The 7,445-nt window shown below is 35.4% G+C and overlaps 1 pseudogene; it reads left to right on the top strand.

The window, feature by feature from the left end:
* Nucleotides 1-4,705: 4,705 nt before the first annotated feature.
* Nucleotides 4,706-6,264, top strand: LOC141249388 (uncharacterized; annotated as a pseudogene).
* Nucleotides 6,265-7,445: the final 1,181 nt, after the last annotated feature.

The raw sequence follows: 7,445 nt of genomic DNA, 5'->3' as shown, positions 1-7,445 counted from the left end.
CCATTGTTAAACTTCTTTCTTCCGCATTTTGATCAAATTCTAAGTACATGAGACTTTATTTGTGAAGAAGCTACCCTCGATCCTAAAACTTTATTCGATCTTGTTATGGTGCTTCTTGCGGAACGTTACCGCGCTTATTCTTCACATTTTCTTTTTCCGTGAACAGCATGCGTCAACCTCTCTCATAGTGCGCTAGCTTTGTCAACCATGTCCACTTTCCACGACGTGTTGCTGGCCCTTTCCATGGTTGAGGGTGAACATTCACCGCGTTGCCTACATGCATTCTAGATTTCCAGCGGGTCGTAGCACCAACGGGCCGCATGAGGGATGTCATCGATCTATTCTTTCTAGCCTTTCATTCCTCCTGCGGCCACACCACGTTTCTTGACCTAGAAGCGAGGGTCCCCACCATCAGCGCCAGTAAAGATCCCCGAAAATTTCAATTAATAATAAATACCTTAAAGTTCAATTCTTCTATCATTATTGACTATTAATAAATTCACAAGCGTGGTTCAGATTTCATTTCACTCCTAGATATACATGGCGCAGTATCGTTCATGGACAGGAAGCTCTAAATTTGGGGTTGTATTAAGGAGTTGGTAATGACAGTTCGATTGATTTTTCAAAGCTATTTTTGCGGGTAATCAAGGTCCAAGCAACAAGTTGAATGATTATGTTGATTGGGGTAAGCAGATGTTGGCGGGCAAATTTTATTAATTAAAGAGACATTAACACCTTGTGATGGGGATATGACTTTGAGCATTAGATCCGGGGAAGTGGGATGAGCGCATGTGGTACTATAGTACGGACGGATTATTTTTGGTCACATATTCTGACATGCTTCTTCTCCAGAATGAGCTCGATGGCTGAATGTTATGGGGTGTCTTCTTCTTCTTCTTCTTCTTCTTCTGGGAACCTGGTGCATAGAATGGTTTGTCATGATGACGGGTGCGATGTGTTGTCTATCAAAAACGGGAATTCATGTGCTGGGTCACTGTGTTGAAGCTCGAAAGTTTTTTTAATTTTTTCCCTCGTCAGGCCAATCATCTTTTCAATTTCGGGTGAGGTGGAGATGTGGATTCAGGTTCTCGTCCATCCTTTGCTCTAATCCTACCGTTCACGTATGTTCTTACATTTCACTATAATGCTAGTTATAAAAAAAATCAACTCGTAGAAGAGTTGAGTCTATTTTTGAAATCATAATTTAAAACATGTATATTTTTATCTTTTTCTACCTATTCTTTTTAAAATTACATTTTATTCTTTCCTCCCACTCGCAACTAATAATTGATTCTCACCAACCGAACCCTAAATTTATATATTGCCTCTCATATTTAAATGATTAAACCGTAAGAGTACATTCTTAACGACCAACATTCTTGCCATGTCACCACCTACATATTAACTAATTATTTCGACCAAAAAGAAATATTAAATAATTAATGTAAATTTGAAGTCAAATCTCAATGAATAACTATTATTAGTATCTCTCTTCTTTGGCATGCTATATACTTCATCCGTCTTTTTTTATTCTTCCCTTTTTTTTGACATATTTACCGAGATACATTTTATATTATAAATATCTCCAAATTTAAATTAATAAAAATTATAAAATACTATATGTCTGGTTAAAGTACTCATCAAGACAAGCAAAACAAAATCAAACATGAATATATTTTTCCATACATGTCGAGAGAAATCGACAAGATTCTATAAAAATGTGAGTAATACGTGAAATAGAAGAGGAAAAAATAATAAAGGACGGAGGGAGTATAAAATTAGAGTCAAATCTCAACAAATTACTATTATAGTGAATAAAATCCGTATAGTATCTCTCTTCTTTCACATGTTATATATAAAATCCTATTACATTTATTTTCCGTGACGTCCAATACTTCCAAGAACATTCCGTGTGTTTGGTTGATATGTTTCTTTTAATATCGATACTTATGTCATTTGGATAATTATCTAAACAATAAATATGGTAAACAAAATGGAGTTTTATAACAGGATTTAACAATATAAGGTTTATCATAACTTTTTAGTTAAAACAAATATGATGTTTTCTAATGTAACATAACATTTTTTTCACATGTTAAATATCACTTATATATTAAAACTAATCCATTTAAAACTCTTTTCTTAATTCTAATCCATTATTTATTAGATTTATTTTTTTCTATCGATTCTATAATTTTCTCTTCTAATTATCATCTTTAAAAACTTTCCACACTTTAGGAATAAAGTTGCTAATATAATTAGATGTTAATCTAAATCTTTACTATTAAATTTAAATTATTTTAAACTAATTATAAACGTAACTTATTTTTACTTTCTAACGCAGTGTTACTTCCGCCGGTTCTGCGCAGCACAGAACCGTCGGTTGTGCGCAGCACAGAACCGTCGGTTGTGCGCAGCACAGAACCGTCGGTTGTGCGCAGCACAGAACGTCGGTTGTGCGCAGCACATAACCGTCGGTTCCGCGCAACACAGAACCGTCGATTCTGCGCAGTGAGAAACTGACGGTTCCTGCACGCCACTTACCGTCGGTAGTTAAATATACATCTAAAAAATGTTCTTCTAACTAAGGAATATATACTTACTTTTCCAATGCTGAAAATCATTAAGATTATAGGCAATTTTAATGTATGAAATGAGTATACTTTTTTCCTTTTATGTTTATGTTTATATTTTTAATCGAAATTTTATTTTGTATATTGTTATTAATGGAAAATGTCAACTGTAAATTATTCGTAAATAAAAACTATTTTTTCGAGATTACTTCACATTTAACCATAATTCCGATACATATGTTAAAAAATAATTCATCAAATTATTGTTAATTAGACATAGAACATGTTATACAACAACATCCAAATGTAACAAAACACGATTATCTATAAGAAATCCACCTCGATATTCATCCCGGTTTTTCTTTAGGTAATAATTCAAATAATATTTTGTCTAATGGTTGTTAAATAGACTCGGAATAAGTTATGTAACATCCAAATGAACAGAAACATGGTTATAGGCATATAGCCATGAAAATCACACGGGTACTCATCTCGATAATGCTATAGGCTAGGAAAACATATTATATTTTTTCAAAATATAGTTAAAAAGACTATAGATTACATGTAATTTTAACACATGAGATGAGTATACTTTTTCCTTTTATGTTTATGTTTATATTATAATTGATTTTTTATTATTTATATTGGTATAAATGGAAAATATCAATTGCACATTCTTCATAAATAAAAACTATTTTTTCCGGATTACTTTACATTTAACCATAATTCTAATATATGTTAATAAATCATCAAATATTTCATCGAATTGGTGTTAAATAGATGTAGAACAAGTTATATAACAACATCCAAATATAACAAAACAAGATTATCTATAAGGAGTCCACATCGATATTCATCCTGGTTGCTTTAGATAGTAAATCAAATAATGCTTTGTTAAATGATTGTTAAATAGACTTGAAATAAGTTATATAACAACCAAATGAATCGAAACATGGTTATAGGCTTATTATAGCAAACAAAATCAAATAGGTACTTATCTCGATAATGCTATAGGCTAGTAAAACACATTATATTTTTTTGTCAAAATATAATAGAAAAGACTATATATGTGTTATGTTTTGTTTAAATATTATCAAAAGTTACTTATTATGGGCCAATTGGGAGATAAGCCATACCAGCAGTTCTGGACATGCACAAACCGATGGTTCTGGACACGCAAAATTGGCGGTTCTAGCATGGGAGGTACCCTCAGTTCTGGCTGGGGAGCTACTCTTGGTTCTACGCTGCTCAGAACTGGCGGAGGAGGGACTGTATTAGAAAGTCAAAAAACTTGTGTCAAAAAGAATTGTCGTTATTATATTAAGCATTCATTTCTTCACTTGGATTTTATATTTTCCAAATTAACTACTATAGCCATATATTTTAACATGAAATTAAAATTATAATAACCTATATTTTCTCCAAGGAATTAAACACCACAATATATATTTCATGATTTACTTTATATGTTATATAAATTGAATCAAATTATTATGACACTAACAAAAAATTTAGAAAAAAAAAATTTATATTAACACATTTCTTTTAATACTAAACTTCGTCAAAACTAGAAATGTATGACTACGTAAACAAATTTAAAGTATTTACTTTATAAGAAAAAGTTTCGATTAAAAGATCATATTTTACTAATATCATAAAATATATAATTTCTAACAAAAAATTACTCTAGCACATATCTATCTACACCTATATATTAAAACTCTCATATTTAAACATTTTCATTTCAAAATTTCAACGATACAAAGGTTGTATTTCTCTCTCCGGACATGTCCTCCTCATATGCTTGGCTCTGCTCATCACTCCTTTGATCTTGGTTTGAGGAAGGCTCTTCAGGAAATTATTGTAGCAGGTGCCGGAGGTTTTGGTGATTGGCAATGGAGATGTGCTACTTTTCCTTTTAGGCTCGGTGGGTTTGGTGTCTATACTGCTTATGATTCGTCCCATTATGCATTTGTCGCCTCATGTCTTCAGTCTCTTGACCTTTGGAACCGTTTGCTTAGTCATTGTGGTGCTATTGATCCTGGACCTACTTGTGAGCTAGCCTTGAGCAGCTTTAGGGATGCGTGTGATTTTGATCCACTTGTTCACACTTGGTTACAGTGTACTTCGACATGGTAGAGAAGAAGTTGGTGACTTGTTTCAACCATAGCGCCCGTGAGAAAGTTGTCCTCGTCAGCAATCGGTATAGGTTTATCGTTTTTTATTTCTCTACCTTTGGGGAATTAGAAAGTGATGTTATTGATTTTCTTACTATGGTTACTCGGGTTGTTCACAAATGTGCGCTCTTTTATTTTTCATAGATCGAGTTTTGCTATGAATAACGGTGTAGGCCACAGTTGGTTGCTTAGACTCCCAACTAACTATTAATATCTAATTTAGATGATGCATATTACATTTTAGTAATTATAATTTTATTTATAGTGTATTACTATTTTATTTAATAATTATGTATCATTTCATAAATTCGACCATCAATCAATTCTTATTTATAAATCTTTTATATTATAATATTATTTTAAATGTAATTATATTATAGAAATTAGTAATCCCTGCATGATACACGGGACAAATGCTCCTAATTTGTTTACAGATATTACGAATCTGTTTAGACGGAGGACAACGTCAACTATAAATAAATAAGGGAATAAAACTTTCAACCATCCGACAGTTGTGCCAAAAAACTAATTGAAATTATGAAAATAATATTATTATAATCTGCCTTAATCAAACCATTTGCTTTAAAAAACCACTAACTTGTATTACGTCTAGACTAATTCCTTTAAAAAACCACTAATTTGGTCGACGTCTTCCAGGACCGGACTAGCGATGCCTACAAATGGCTCCTGCAGCACTGCAAGAGATATAAAATGGCTGAGGGTATTATCGTCAATAGCTTTGAAGGTATAGAAAGAGGACCCATCCAAGCCCTTTTAAGAGGGAAGCCCCCGGTCTACCCAGTGGGCCCGCTTGTTCAGTCAACTGCGGATGCGGGCCAGACGACTATTGCCTAAAGTGGCTCGATAAGCAGCCACGTGGATCAGTCTTGCTGGTCAGTTTCGGGAGCGGTGGGACCCTCTCTACGAAGCAAACAACGGAGCTGGCTCACGGTCTGTCTCGAGCCCAGCAACGATTCATGTGGGTGGTTAAAATTCCAAACGATGTCGATGCTCGCGCGGCCTATTTTGGAGTTGACGAGTTAGTCGACCCTCTTCGGGCACTACCGGAGGGGTTTGTTGATCAGACGGCGGGAAGGGGTCTGGTGGTCCCCAACTGGGCACCACAAATCCAGGTCCTGGGACACGTGTCGACCGGGGGGTTCTTGACCCATTGCGGATGGAACTCGGTGTTAGAGAGCGTGGTACATGGCGTGCCCATGATCACGTGGCCCCTCTTCGCTGAGCAGAAGATGAACGCTGTGATGCTTAGCGAGGAACTAAGGGTCGGCATCAGACCTAACGTGGATCCGGATGGGATCGTGCTGGCCCACGAGGTGGCCAGAGTCGTCATGGAACTTATGGCTAGCGAGGAAGGGAAAAGGATGAGGAGTCGAATGGAGGAGTTGAACGCGGCAGCTTTGGCCTCCATGAGTCTGGATCATGGCTCGTCGTCTACTAAGGCTCTTAATGAGATTGCCACGATTTGGGAACAACAATCTCAAGAACTATCCTAGCGTCTTAGCTGGTGTCGTTGGGACTTTCTTGCACATCTGATCTGAACCTAAGGTGACGTGTCACACAATCAAAATTAATATTTATTTTTTTACCCTACTAAATTACACAAGTAAATGGTAAGAAAGGGTCGAACTCACAAATAAAGCTAGTTACTATTGTAACGTTACGTTTCGTAGAGATCAACTTACAACATTTTTTAAAATAGTTTGTAATGATTGTTTTGGGTGATTGTTCCTATTTCCTAATCCATTTATAATATTCGTTGTAGTTCAAATCATTGTATTCTTTGTCACCTACTCACATTAATTCTTATGTTGTCCCGTCAAATAAAGGACAATTCCGCGTTTTACATTCACCTACCAGATCCTTGTAAAACGTGTTTGATACATAGGATATGAATAGTTGGAACAAGTCGTCACCAAGAGTCTACAAATCTTAGTCCTTGAGACGAGCCAACCACATCGGTGTCTACGAATCTTAGCAACTAAGACGAGCCAATAGGTGTGTCTACGAATTCCCACTATGTGGATTGCTTCCTCCTTTAACAAATAACCGCAACCAGACTAGAAATATGTTAAAAAGTTTTCCTATTAATAGTTTATGCCATTAATCATGATATTTATTTTGTCAGGCTAATCTAGTCATACAAAGTAATGAAATAAAGAACACGGAAGCATTCGCATCTACATAGTACGAACTAACAATGGATTGAAGAATACTTTATTAAACTGACACTTCAATTATAAATTTCATAGAAAAGGGAAACAACGTTTTGGAGCTTAGCTCCTCATTCTAAACTACGAAATGTAGAGAAAACGAAAACAAGTAAAAAAAGAACAAAGCGAAGCCAACCTGGTTAGTAGGGAGAAGAGATCCTTATTTAGGTACTCCACTTAACATAATTCTACCACGCATAAATATAATCAAATCCAACTAAAAAACACTAACAACTAACTTAGATAATATTCCGAAGGCGAATCGAAAATCTCGAGTGATGGTGGTGACGCGTGGCGAGACAGATATTCTGAAGGATGCGATCGTTGAGGCCGGTGGGATCATCCTTAGGGTGCGTTCGGGATGGTGATTGAAGTGATTGAACTTGCTTCAATCGGTTGATAGAAACGCGTTCGGGACGGAGGCAGAATCAATCGATTGATTTTGATTGATTTCAACTTCTTTT

The sequence above is a fragment of the Phyllobates terribilis genome, unplaced genomic scaffold (genome assembly GCF_046119375.1).
Source record: "Phyllobates terribilis strain yellow unplaced genomic scaffold, ASM4611937v1 Scaffold_4524__1_contigs__length_59932, whole genome shotgun sequence".
NCBI lineage: Eukaryota > Metazoa > Chordata > Amphibia > Anura > Dendrobatidae > Phyllobates > Phyllobates terribilis.
This window is presented reverse-complemented; position numbering and strand designations above follow the sequence as displayed.